Source organism: Hermetia illucens, chromosome 1 (assembly GCF_905115235.1).
Source record: "Hermetia illucens chromosome 1, iHerIll2.2.curated.20191125, whole genome shotgun sequence".
Classification (NCBI taxonomy): Eukaryota; Metazoa; Arthropoda; class Insecta; order Diptera; family Stratiomyidae; genus Hermetia; species Hermetia illucens.
This window is the reverse complement of record NC_051849.1, coordinates 131,231,303-131,244,079: the sequence shown is the minus strand read 5'-3', so window position 1 is coordinate 131,244,079 and position 12,777 is coordinate 131,231,303. Positions and strand designations below refer to the sequence as shown.

General features: G+C 40.0%; 1 protein-coding gene across 1 annotated transcript in view; it reads left to right on the top strand.

Moving 5' to 3' along the window:
* LOC119646613 (potassium voltage-gated channel protein Shaw-like) overlaps positions 1 to 12,777 on the top strand; it is a 637,421-nt gene that overhangs the window by 25,443 nt on the left and 599,201 nt on the right. The window lies entirely within an intron of this gene.

Genomic DNA, 12,777 nt, shown 5'->3' with positions numbered 1-12,777 from the left:
AGGTAATGGCCGCTGGCGTTACGAGTTATGCCCACTTGGGTAAGTTGTGTTGTTCGATAAATTCGCTGCTTTGCTCAAATGAAAAATGCAGTAAGCTTTTGAAGATATTACTGGTCGTCCCAACTAGCTCGAAATTAGCGAAATCGAGGTTAGGGAAATTGTATATATAATATGGTCCGGTTGATTTATTTATCAGAACAGGGACAAGCTCATATATTCCAGTAGAATTATAGCAGAGATCACTGTCAACTGTTCCTTGCACATTTTCAACACATGCTATTTTTAAGGTTTTGTGTAAACACAAAACCTTATTAAAATCGGTTTACTGTCTGTCTGTTTGTCTGTCCGTCTGTCTGTCTGTCTGTCTGTCTGTCCGTCACACGCATTTTTCTCGGAGACGGTTATAGCGATTGACACCGAATTTGGTAGAAAGGTGGGAACTGTGAACGCTCACGCATACAGTGAATTACATCCTTTTACGTCGAATTTAAGGGGGGGTCCCCATACATGCAAAAGGGGGGTGTAAAATTTTTTTTCACCAAATATAGTCATGTGGGGTATCAAATTAAAGGTCTCGATTAGTACTTTTCAAAGCCGATCTTAGTTTTGACATTTGTTGGAAGGGTGGGGAGCGCGGGGGTTCAAAGCACTTCCTTAAGGGGGCCATTCTCAGAAACTACCAAACCGAAAAATCTGAAAAAAATCAGGAGGCTACCACCATATGGTGCCTGGGCTCCGAAATACCTTCCATGCCGATATCTGTTTAAATAAAGTTAATAATAGTATCTTACTACAATTTTTTGTAATTGGTTAGAAACCCTCCTTAAGTTCATTCTAGTACCATGAAATTTTGCAGTGATATAATAATATAATATAGAGCATGATCTTACCAAGTTTGTGGAAGTTGCACTATTACTAACAAAGTTATCATACCTCAAATTTGTCGCTTCTTTGAAAATTGAAGACTGTGAATGTCAATATCACCCGAAAGTGGATACTCTCACATAATATATGGATATATTACGTGCTACGTACTAAGAAATACACAAAACCTTTCGTACCTGAAGCGTCCAGCTTCCGGTTTCCCGACTTGTTTCGTTTACTGACGCTAATGTTTTCACGAATAAGAATCGATATAATAAATCAACTTCATCTGCATTGTAATTTTGTTTGGGTGTTGTTTGCATTGTATTTCATTTTTCTTGTCTGATATTTCCTTTATCTAACTGACGTTGTTCGCCTTTTTGCGTCTAGATTTCAACTTCGGCCACCTCACTACATACCTCGGAGGTGTTCAAAAATTTGTTTAGCTTTTGTATTGATTATGTACTAATTAGAATTGGCATTTTTTCCCTTGGTATTCAAAACCAATCCTAAGGCCGTGTGTCCATTATAGGGACATCAAATCTCTGGGTTGTTTTCTTCTTTAGTTCGAAGTAGCTATACGCAGCTTCCTTTGAAGCGCAGGATTCTACTTTTGGTATTTAGAACATTATGAAAAAAATTACCCTCTTACCCGTTGGCTCTAAAATCTCATATTTTAAAAGACGTTTGACTGTGTACCGCACAGACTCATCTGGTATTCCTTGAGGCAACACCTAGTGCCAGAGGAACTCGTGTACTATGTTAAATTATTGTATAGTGATTCGAAGATTTCGTAGTGTAAAAGGTTTATCAAAACCGCTTCGCGTCTCTGTCGGTTAACTATAACTGCTTGCTCTTGTTGTGGACGCTGCTATGGGGAAGAATCAATCTCCAGCACTCTACACAATGATAGACGCAGATGATGTCTTCCTGGCTCATAACAGGCTGAGCAAGGTGAAGACGGACAAAGCAGAATTATTGCCGACCGACTTCAGTGAGATAGATTGTCAAACGCAACTTAGCGATTTAAATATCTCGGACCAATGCTATCAGTTAATGGGGAACTGCGTTATGAAATTGTTGTCCATATCAGTGCGACTTGCGTGAAGTGCCGTTCCACGATTAGCGTTCTTTGTGATCAACGACCGCCTCGAATTCAAAATTTACTGCAGTCTCGTTCTCTCTGTCTTGCTTTATGGTGATGATTTCTGACCTCAAGAACAATGAACAACCTCGAATGGATTCTTATTTGAGTTTTGAATATTTTTGGATTCATCCAATTGAATGTGAATACGACTGTATTCGTACTTCCAGGCATGAATACAAATGTATTAATATTTATGAGTTTTTGTTGTATTTACGAGTTTTTTGTTCGCTTAGATAGGGAATATTAGCACCTTAGTGATCTGATCATGTTGTACATGTGTATGGGGTAGTCGGAGTTAATATTCCAAAAGTAGAAGAAATAACAAAGTTAAAGGGCATTGCAGGTGTATATAAGAAAGTACGTACATATAAACTCGAACAATATTCCTAAGTCTGAAGAACTGGTTTTTGAGGAGAAAGCACTGGAAGCAAGCACATCTCTGCAATGATGTTAATTCAATTTCAATACATTATTTATGCATCATCATCTCAAAACTAAAATACACAAGTGATGAATAGTGCGGGCAGTGGGGTATTTGGAGGGATCAAAGGACTGATTGACTCGCTACTGATATAGAGCAATCGTAACTAGAAACACAGTATGAATTCCATTCTATGCATGTATGTATGTACTCGTATATGTACATATGTAACTATCAATATTTGGATTTAATTCATATCTTCTATATTTCGACTTATTTTGACTGTCAGTTCGTGTTCATTAGAAGGTAAAGAATTTTCCTGTTTCCGTGTTGATGATCCTTGGAAACTCTTTTTAAGGTTTTTAATGTTTACCCTCTCACGTGCCTGTAACTACAAATATTCGACGACATATTCGACGACATATTCGACGATCAAAGTGCGAAAGTGTATATAAAGGAGTACCCATTTTCAACTTTACTATTTGTTTTTCCAATAAAACATAAACATTCACGAACTTTGCCGATATTTTGATTTCACCATAATTTTTTATTAATTTCATTAAAAATGTAACGCACTATCATTTAAATGTCCGTTTTTGGCTTTCTTGGAAGCCTAGATTCTTTCAAAGAAATTTTCGATGGCTTCCCCGCACATTTCAAGCTTTACCTAATATTATTCTCCAAATGTAAATTTAAGTGAAAAATTCGATATAATGAGTCGTACGAAAGACCCGATTCCCGAGCTTATCTGTGAATCGACAATTTTAGCGCGCTGAGCGGTCGAAAAGCGATCCATGATCATAAATGTACTGCTCAAAACTAACTCCTATGAAAATTTTATGAAAATTAATGTGACAGGTTCGCCGCGACAGAGATGCCACATCCTAAAACTCGAAATATATAAGGCTACACAAATAAGCTGGAATAGCGAGTTAACATGTTATAAATAGCTATAACTTCGGATGTAATGCTCCCATCGTTATCAATTGGTAAGAATATTCATGAAATTATGTAACATACTTAGGCAACGTGTGATTTAAAATTGTTCGATTTTGCCGGCCATCGCAACCACTTTGAAACCAGTTTTTGCTTAGATATTTTCCCCACACGTCATTTCTCTATCCATACGCATACTGTGATATTCTACCTTATTCTGTTAGGAGATTGGTCCATCATTCGCAGAAATCTTGGAGCAGTTTACTTGCTTCGTGCCAGCCAATTCTTCACTTTGCAAACCAGGTTCCGTCTCAGCTGTGATGCAATTCTAGGGCGGATTAAATACTTATAATGCTAGCATTATTTGTAAGATAAAATAATGTATGTTAAGATAAATTGGCAAATCCAAACTAGAATCTTCTTGAGGAACTTCAACTTGGATGTTATAATGGTGAGACGTATTTAACCCAAAATTTGTGTTCGATAAAGAAAGATTCGAAAATTCCATGCGACTGTACTGGAAGAAATTTCTTTGCTTGGTATCTATATATATATTTTTTCGGGATTCCTAAACATGAAACTCGCCTTATCCTCAGAAAATTGACTACCATATTTCAGCCGAAGATACAAGTTACATAGCAACATAATGTCTACTGGCCCCAGCGTTTGTATCTGCTTCGACAGCTCAGCCGATTGGTGCAGAAACGTTACTAAAAGTGACTTAAACTCAGTTGACTGAATAAAGAGGATTATGATGTAGGAGCTACTGTTGGTAATGTGGAGCCTGGCCCAGCACTTAGGCTTCTCGTAGTATAATAATCTTGCCACTAACTTCCATCATCTCACCCACTCCAATACCCTCCCAGATCACACTTTTATTATCTGCGCATATGCCGACTAGGCTAGAGTGAAAACATAACGGATCCTGCAATTCCTTGTGGTCAAAGGGTAGTACAGGTCCCAGGACGAAACTTAGATTTGTACCCACGATGGAGTATAAAACCTGGAAAACGCCTGCTGAACCAACACAAACAGCTCTACTATCAAACCCCATCTCCACCTCCACGCGGTGACCCCTGGGAGCTCTTTCTTAACGAAAAGCTGCAGACTGCGATGGAGTATAAACCTGGAAAACGCCTGCTGAATCAACACAAACAGCTCTACTATCAAACCCCATCTCCACCTCCACGCGGTGACCGCTGGGAGCTCTTTCTTAACGAAAAGCTACAGACGGAGAAGGATGAAGGCGAGTCTCCCGCGTCTAAAAACGGGACAAATTGTACCAACTGGTCCTCCAGTTTGGGGGTTGGGTAAGTGCTGACAACCCTATACTGAAAACAACGTTACGAAGCCACAATAGGAGCCTCGGACTGGATGGATAACACGACGAACCCGGCAACGAAAACGGAATAACAATTTGCACATTTTTTCATGGAGCGTGCGCTCCTGTACAGAGAAGGAGCTGCCAAACAGCTAGCCGATACCCTGTCCCAATATAGGACTGATGGACCAGCGTTGCAGGAGATGCGTTGAACAGGTACCGGTTTACTGGACAAGAGTGGTTACACCATATATTATAATGGCCATCTGGTAAACCATGTGCTCGGAATAGACTTTTTAATAATAATCGTTGGCGCAACAATCCATATTGGAGGAAGGCCTTGCAGTGTGTTAAAGCACTTCATTCAAAACCGTAACGGTACAGTACAGTATATTGTAGGAGACAATGTGGTCAGCATTGCGCTCGCCGAGATTATTACCCTGATTTGACTCAGGTGCTCATTCACAGCTGAGCCGACTGACTGGTATCCAACGTTAAATCACTATACAAATCCCACTGCCACCAGTGAGATTCGAACCGCGACGTATGCTCTAACCCCTCAGCTATCCGGACACTAGGTTTTCTTAGGTTTTTTAGTCAGCCAAAAAATGAAACCTGCTGTTATCGTCTTTGAAAACATAAGCGAACCGCTATGCCCTCTGCGCTTGCGAGGCAAATCTAGATACATAAATTTAGAAATTAATGTTCACGCCCATACAGAGGAGACTGCAGAGTCGGAGAAGGATACCTTTTACGAAGCAGCCTGTCCTAAGTATGATATCAAAATCATACTTGGGGATTTTACCAGCCAAGTAGGGACGTAGCCCGTATTCAAACGATACGTTGGCTCCCCCAAATTAATGTTTACGCCCATACAGAGGAAACTGCAGAGTCGGAGAAGGATACCTTTTACGAAGCAGCCTGTCCTAAGTATGATATCAAAATCATACTTGGGGATTTTACCAGCCAAGTAGGTATGGAGCCCGTATTCAAACGATACGTTGGCTCCCATAGCTTATACCAAAATACAAATGATAACGGACTGCGGATCATTCAATTAGCAGTGTCACACGAGCTGGAAGTACCTGGTTGCCACGGAACGCGGTCCACAAACATACGTGGGCCTGTCGAGACGGGACCACTTTCAATCAAATTGGCCACGTGTTTATCGAACGCCGCCACCTCTCAACTTTGATGAATGTCAGAATGTATAGGGGAGCCAATATAGACTCGGATCACTGTTTCGTTGGCATGGGGCTCCGAGCTCCAATTACAACATCACCAAGAATCCCCTCTGACAATCAGGTGAGAGTGAACACTGAAGCCATCCACAATACAGCCCTCCGTAACACCTATAAGGCATCCATTTGGATGCCGCAATAACCGAGATAAAGCATCAACAAATGATTTTCACAACCACCTGAAGAACGTTATCACGGATACGGCCACAAAAATACTTGGCCCCAGCCGCGAAAGGAGTCGGAACGGCTGGTTTGACGATGAATGTAAGCTAGCAACGGAACGGAAGAATGCCGCATACCGAGTAATGTTGCATTCTCAAAGAACGCGGGCACGCGCAGAGACTTATCACGAACTCCGTCGAGCGGAGAAGCGACTTCACAGACGGAAAAAGGAAGCCTGGGAGAACCAACAAGTCTATGAACTAGAAAAGTACAGGGGGCAACCGCACCAGGTGCAGAAGTTTTACCAACAAGTCAGCAGGATGAAGCCTTATACACCTCGATGCTCATCCTGCCGGGACGAAGAGGGAAATCTGATTTCTGACAAAATGGGCATGTTGGAGCGACGGGTTGAGTACTTTGACGAACTGCTGAACAATCAGAATATCGGCGAGTTGGAGGTCCCGCCAACTGAAGACGACGGACAAATATTGCCACCACCAAGTATAAAAGAAACAGTCCGTGCAATTCATCGGCTTAAAAACATACGTGGCCAGGAGGCGATGAAATTATAGCCGAATTGGTTAAATATGGAGGCGATCAATTATACCAAGTTGTCCAACAACTTGTGCTCAAGGTATGGGACAGCAAATCGATGCCTGACGTTATCTATCTCATAAAGGAGATTATCACGCAGTGCACCAATTATAGAGGTATCACGTTGCTGAGTACCATCTGGAAGATATTCTCCTCTATCTTGCTAGGCCGGATAGCCCCATACACTCAGAACATCATTGGCCCATACCGAAGAGGCTTCACTCCAGGTAAGTCAGCAACAGGTCAGATTTTCCCTCTGCGGCAAGCGATGGAAAAATTGTTGGAATATGGACATCAGGTGCACCTTCTTCAACGACTTTAAAGCTGCCTATGATAGCATAGCCAGGGTAAAACTGTACACGGCCATGAGAGAATTCGGTATCCCGATGAAAGTGATAAGACTGACTAGGCTGACCCTGACCAATGTGCGAGGCCAGATAAAAGCAGCAGGATCACTCTCAAGACCATTCGACATCAACAACGGTCTTCGACAAAGGGATGCCCTATCATGCGCCCTCTTTAACCTGGCCCTCAAGGAAGTATTCCGTGATGCTGAGGTAAATGCAAGAGGTACGATCCTCTGTAAGTTGATCCAACTACTGGACTGTGCTGACGATATCGACATCATGGGAACAACCACCCGAGTTGCACAAACTGGCTTCAGTTGGAGGCGGTGCGAGATTTTGGGCTGCACATCAATGGAGGCAAGAAAAAATATATGGTGGCAACGTCACCACCAAAAACCAACCAACCACCAACATCAAACCGCACTGGTCAAACACGAAGAATAATGATAGGAGAATCGAAAATCACAAACGATAACAGCTACGATGATGAAATCCGCACACGGTTGTTATCAGCTAACAGAGCCTATTTCAGCTTACAAAAAGTGTTCCGCTCGAAACGTCTCACCATAGGGTCAAAGCTTTTACTGTACAAGATAATGATCTTGCCAGTCCTCATGTATTCCTCGGAAACTTGCGTTCTTGGCAAAAACTCTTGAATTCTTGGCCGCGTTCGAGAGAAGAATCCTCCGAAGAATTTTTGGCCCCGACGAAATCTATGAGCGATACCATGACCGTTTGGTTGTGGCTCAATAGGTTACGGTGGGCGGGTCATTTAATCCGTATGGATGAGGATGATCCAGCCCGGAAAGTCTATAAGGGCAATATCTATGGTAGAAAAAGATGACGAGGCAGGCCCTGCCTGAGATGGCCTAGGTCAGGACGCGAGACAGCTTTTAGGGATATCAAATGGGTGGACCTCGGCACAAAATCAGAATGTCTGGAGTTCCTAGGCCTAGACCGGATATCGGTTGGTGCGCCGTTGATGATGATGCAATTCCTTGCAGCTGTTCGTCTGCACATATTTCTAGGTCTTCCTTCTTGTCAACTCTGCATCAAAAGTAAGTTACATTGCATGGGATAATCAGCAACAGAACTGTTAGCAGTCGTTAATTTGTAAGCAATTCAATAGCACTATCGACAACAAATCAGCGTATTTATATGAACTGACTTGCATACTTTTATTCTTAGGTGCTCCAGGTATAAATACTTCTTGAATTTAATTACCTCATTGCATGGAGTATTACGCCTGAAGATATAGGTGATATCTAAAGGGAAACCATCAGATAAAAGAGATAAAAATAACTTTTGAGAAGCCATAATGTTATACCGACTATTTCTTTGTGTGAATGATTCCTGTATATGTAACAAAAAAATGTTCATTGCACAATCATTGTTATGTATATTATGTAGAGAAATCGGAAACTAAACGCTTCCGGTGTGAAAGGTTTTGCGTATTGTATATATAAGCAGATTTGAGTGGGCATTTGTCCCATTGATACCTAGCTCGTAATGTTTATGCATCTAGTTTGTCAGACCAGTCACTTTAGGATGAAAGTGACATTCAATGCCTTAGAATGCAATTAATTTCCACAAAAGAGACAACCTATTATAACTCTGTTAGTAATGGTGCTATCTCCACCAAGCTTGGTAGTATCGTGCCCTATAACATAGCCTTTATTACTGCAAAACTGATTCTAGCGTAAACTAAGGGGGGTTTTAATGTAAATTCCCATATTATCAAGTTTATTGAAACCTTTATCGATTTGGAAAGTATTTTGAGGCCTAGATATTATGCGTATGGACCACCATATTTTTTTATTTGGATTGGGTAGTTTCTGAGAACGAGTCCTTGAAGTAACTGAGTCTTTCGGATCCCCGTGCTCCTCTGCTTTGCAGCCAATGTCGAAACAAATATCGGCTTCGGTGGAAAAAAAATAACACCTTTCATCTTTTGCATGTATGCATCGATTATCTATAATAAGGTTCTAAAATCAGATCACTAAGCGTATTAAAAGATTTACTAATATCTTGATTCGATTGGAATCAATTTCAGAGTTTGTCTTCGCTGCTGAGGAAATAGAGACAGAAGCATCATTATCATCCTCCAGTCAGAACCAATATTAATCCTGTTTTTCATGTCTCACTCCATATCTACTAAACATTTAATGCCCACTTGTTCTATTTCACTTATATCATCTTCACTCTCATTCGCAACATCATCTGCCCTGATTTTTTACGGGTAATAAAGTTCGTTTATCTGCGGCAAGATTGATTTAAATGGTAAGCGTTCCTAGCTTCCTTGAATTATGATTCCTTGATAAGCTGCCGTCAAAAAGTCTGGTGTTATTGGAGACTTTCAAAGCAAATAGAAAACTGCCCCATAACGTAACGCAAATGTCAAGCAGCTTACGCGGCATCAGAATATTCGATTCATATCTGTAGGTCCTGGCAGCCACCTACCCAACGAATGTGAATGTACTCAAATGCTAAGTCGGTGGAAGGAAAGGACATGGGATTTAAGGTTTCCATTTGGATATATGCCTACGTGTGGCTCACAGATATAAATCCTTATTCAATTCCCATTTCCCCCACCAATACGCCACCTTACAAATTCCATAAAAGCCCATAATATTTTAGGGCGATTTCGTCATGAAAAGAAATGGTTTTTAAAAATTTTATTACCATGAATATTTATGGGCATGTTTTCGGAGGTCTATAATGTACTCACTCACATTAAGAAACCAAATAAACTTGTTGAGAGCAAACACAAAATTGGGCGTTAGTCAATGCCATGCAAATGGGGTGAATTGGAAACAAATATAAGGGGATTGTGGGTTTAGCAGAGGTGGGAGTCAAATGCTCTTTCATTGATTGAGTGGTAATCATGAGTTGAAATGTGTATTTGATATATGTATATATGCCGGCGAAAAGTGCCGAATGTGGTATGAATTTGAAATTTAAATTCATGCCTCAAAGCAATCGAACAAAATTGTGTATAAATACGAAATTCACCAAAAATTTCTTTTCCAAAAATATTTAAAATTCATCAGTTCGTGTCGTTCTGCTGGTTTGCTTTTAAGGTTTCGTGTAAAATATAACCTTACTAAAATGATTCGATATCTGTCTGCCGGTTTGTCTATCCGCCAACCCAGTTCACTAGGAAACCACTGGGGCACACTTTTACTTTTCAAAGCTGGCCTGACTTTCAATAGTAGCTTAAACAAAAGGGAGTTGGGACCGAAAAGATAACTGCAAGGTCTCATTCTTTACTTACTTAAATCAAGTAAATAATATTATATTACTCTATTCTTCAAATTCATCAAAAAGCCCACTTTAATTCATCCCAGGAATGCGGAATTTGGCAGGAGCAAAAGTGTTGACAGAAGACAATGATGATGATAGTATAATGGAAGTTGAAAAAAAATCCTACTGTTACTAGTAAAGTTGTGGTACAAAAAAAGTTTTTATTTCATGTTTATCACTTCTATAATAAAGTCATTCGTTTAATATTATAATAGTCTATATATACTAGCCCCCCATCTTATTTTTACCTTTTTAAGCTTTTTTCAGTTATTTGTAGTACTATTATCTAACCCATATCTGCTCAAATAAAAGTTATATTTACGTAATTAATTCGAAAACCCACCTTAAGTTCTTTCTAGAAATACAAATGTTGACACCAGAATATGATCATAACACAGAATTCTGGCAAGTTCGAAGCATCTTCAATCATTATTAACAAAGTTATGCTAGCTAAGTCCTGATGATTTTACGTGAGTACCTGCCGTTGAGACTTAACCCGGTGTGTGAACACAATCAGGGCCCCACTGTCGCAAGCAACAAGGGTACCAATCTAAAGTGAATCCATGGCTCAGCATTCATAGTAGTCTATGCGAGACCTATCCGATACTCTAAATTTATCAGCGATACTACGACCGTCTTAAGGGGGTCATCCCGTGTGAAGGCCGTTTTTTTTGCCTGTTTTTGAAAAATTATTTCGGAGGACTGGATAGAGATAGAAACGTGACCTTTTCACCATATGTTTATTGATATCTCTAGTATATATGATAAATGCACCCATGTCCAAAAAAGGTGTTTTTCTGCTGTCACGCTGGAGGGCGCTGTGTTCATCTGACGAAAAAAAACTAAACGGCATTTTAATGTGGACAAAATTCTACGGTCCGCAAACTAGGATAATTAGAAAATATTAAAAGGCAAATTTTTTGTTGGCTTTTAAACTTAATTTTTTGGATTTTGGTGTTTTTTTACGGCTTTTTTTATGAATAAAAAAAAACGACCTGTCCGATTGCAATTATCCTAGTTTGCGGACCGTAGAAATATGTATTAAAGAAGTCGCGAAAATTTCAAAGAATTTGGTTGGATTGATTTTGAGCTATGGTGGCAGCCGATTTTCAAGATGCAGTTTTGAGAAAAAAACGCATTTGAAAATTTAAATGTGATTATCAACAGTAAAATTTTAACTCCCCATTAATCTGCTATATCTGCTCCATAAAGAGCACCCTCCGTTTCTTCAAAAAAGTCTTGTAAGCCCGATTGTTGCTCTCTGGTTTCAATTCTGGCACTTATAGTGAGATCAGTCGAGCGTCGTTCGGACCGCCAAATTCGCGCTTCATTACGGCGGTCGACATAAACCTGACATATGTGACCAACTTGACATCCCATTGTCACTAGGATTTTGAGAATGCCAATGAATCCTTCATTGAAAATAATTACAGCCAGAAAAGTGGCTATTTCTACGACCTTGGCCCCAGAATGAAGGTGTTTAGGAGCGAAAGTTCAGATCAATGCATTTAACGACTCATTGTTATTCTGGGTCTCTGCTCCTAAACATCTGTTCAAGAAATCATCTCGTGACAAATTTTCGTAGATTGGTTTGATGACTGTTTGAACTTTTTCTGTCAAAGGTGCCTTCTCGTGGTGGAAACTATTTACTTCTCCTTTAGCTTCCGCTTTGCGCCATTTGCACCAACTGTCCTCGCCTGCTGGACAATGATGCTGAGAATTTTCGTCTGTAGAACATTTATGGAAGAAAGTTTCCCAAATTTCTTGCTTCATTCCTTCACTCGAATTTGCGTGTCGACGAATAGCTAGCCCAAAATATGTAGTGAGCTCGTTAATAACCTTATCAGTAAGTTTTCCAACCCCTTTTCCACCAATGCCTTTGTGATTCTTCTTTGCATTTCTAAGCCGCGTTCCCATTCTTTTCTCGACATGTCCTACCCATTCCTTTTTTACTACCACGTATATTTTATCATTTGCAGAAATTTGTAGAAATACCGGAGAAAACTCCAGCAGAATCCAATATACAATATACAAAACTTGTCGCAATTGGAACATCCATGTTCAGGCTTGCTAAAAGTTTGTTTGCTGATGTTGATGCGAAGTCCTTTTTCTTCTCTGATAAGTATCGATTCCTATGAAATACCCCTTTTCTAGTCCGAGCATTACGTTGAACGTTGAAGCGATCTCCCTTCGTACGATCCATTTAAAAAAATCACTGAACACACAAACAGCACAATACTTACAACAAAATATAATTGAGTATAGCTTGAAAGCCTTTCAGTGCTCATTCTAGACTGGATTATCCTTTTTATTCTAAACAACAAATAAGTTGAGACAATTGATTGGTTTTCCATCTTTTTATATTTATACCTGTGTTCGAATTTATAAGACGCAGGTAAAAAACTAACAGGTGCTCTTTCTCATCAAGTACTCTAGCCGCG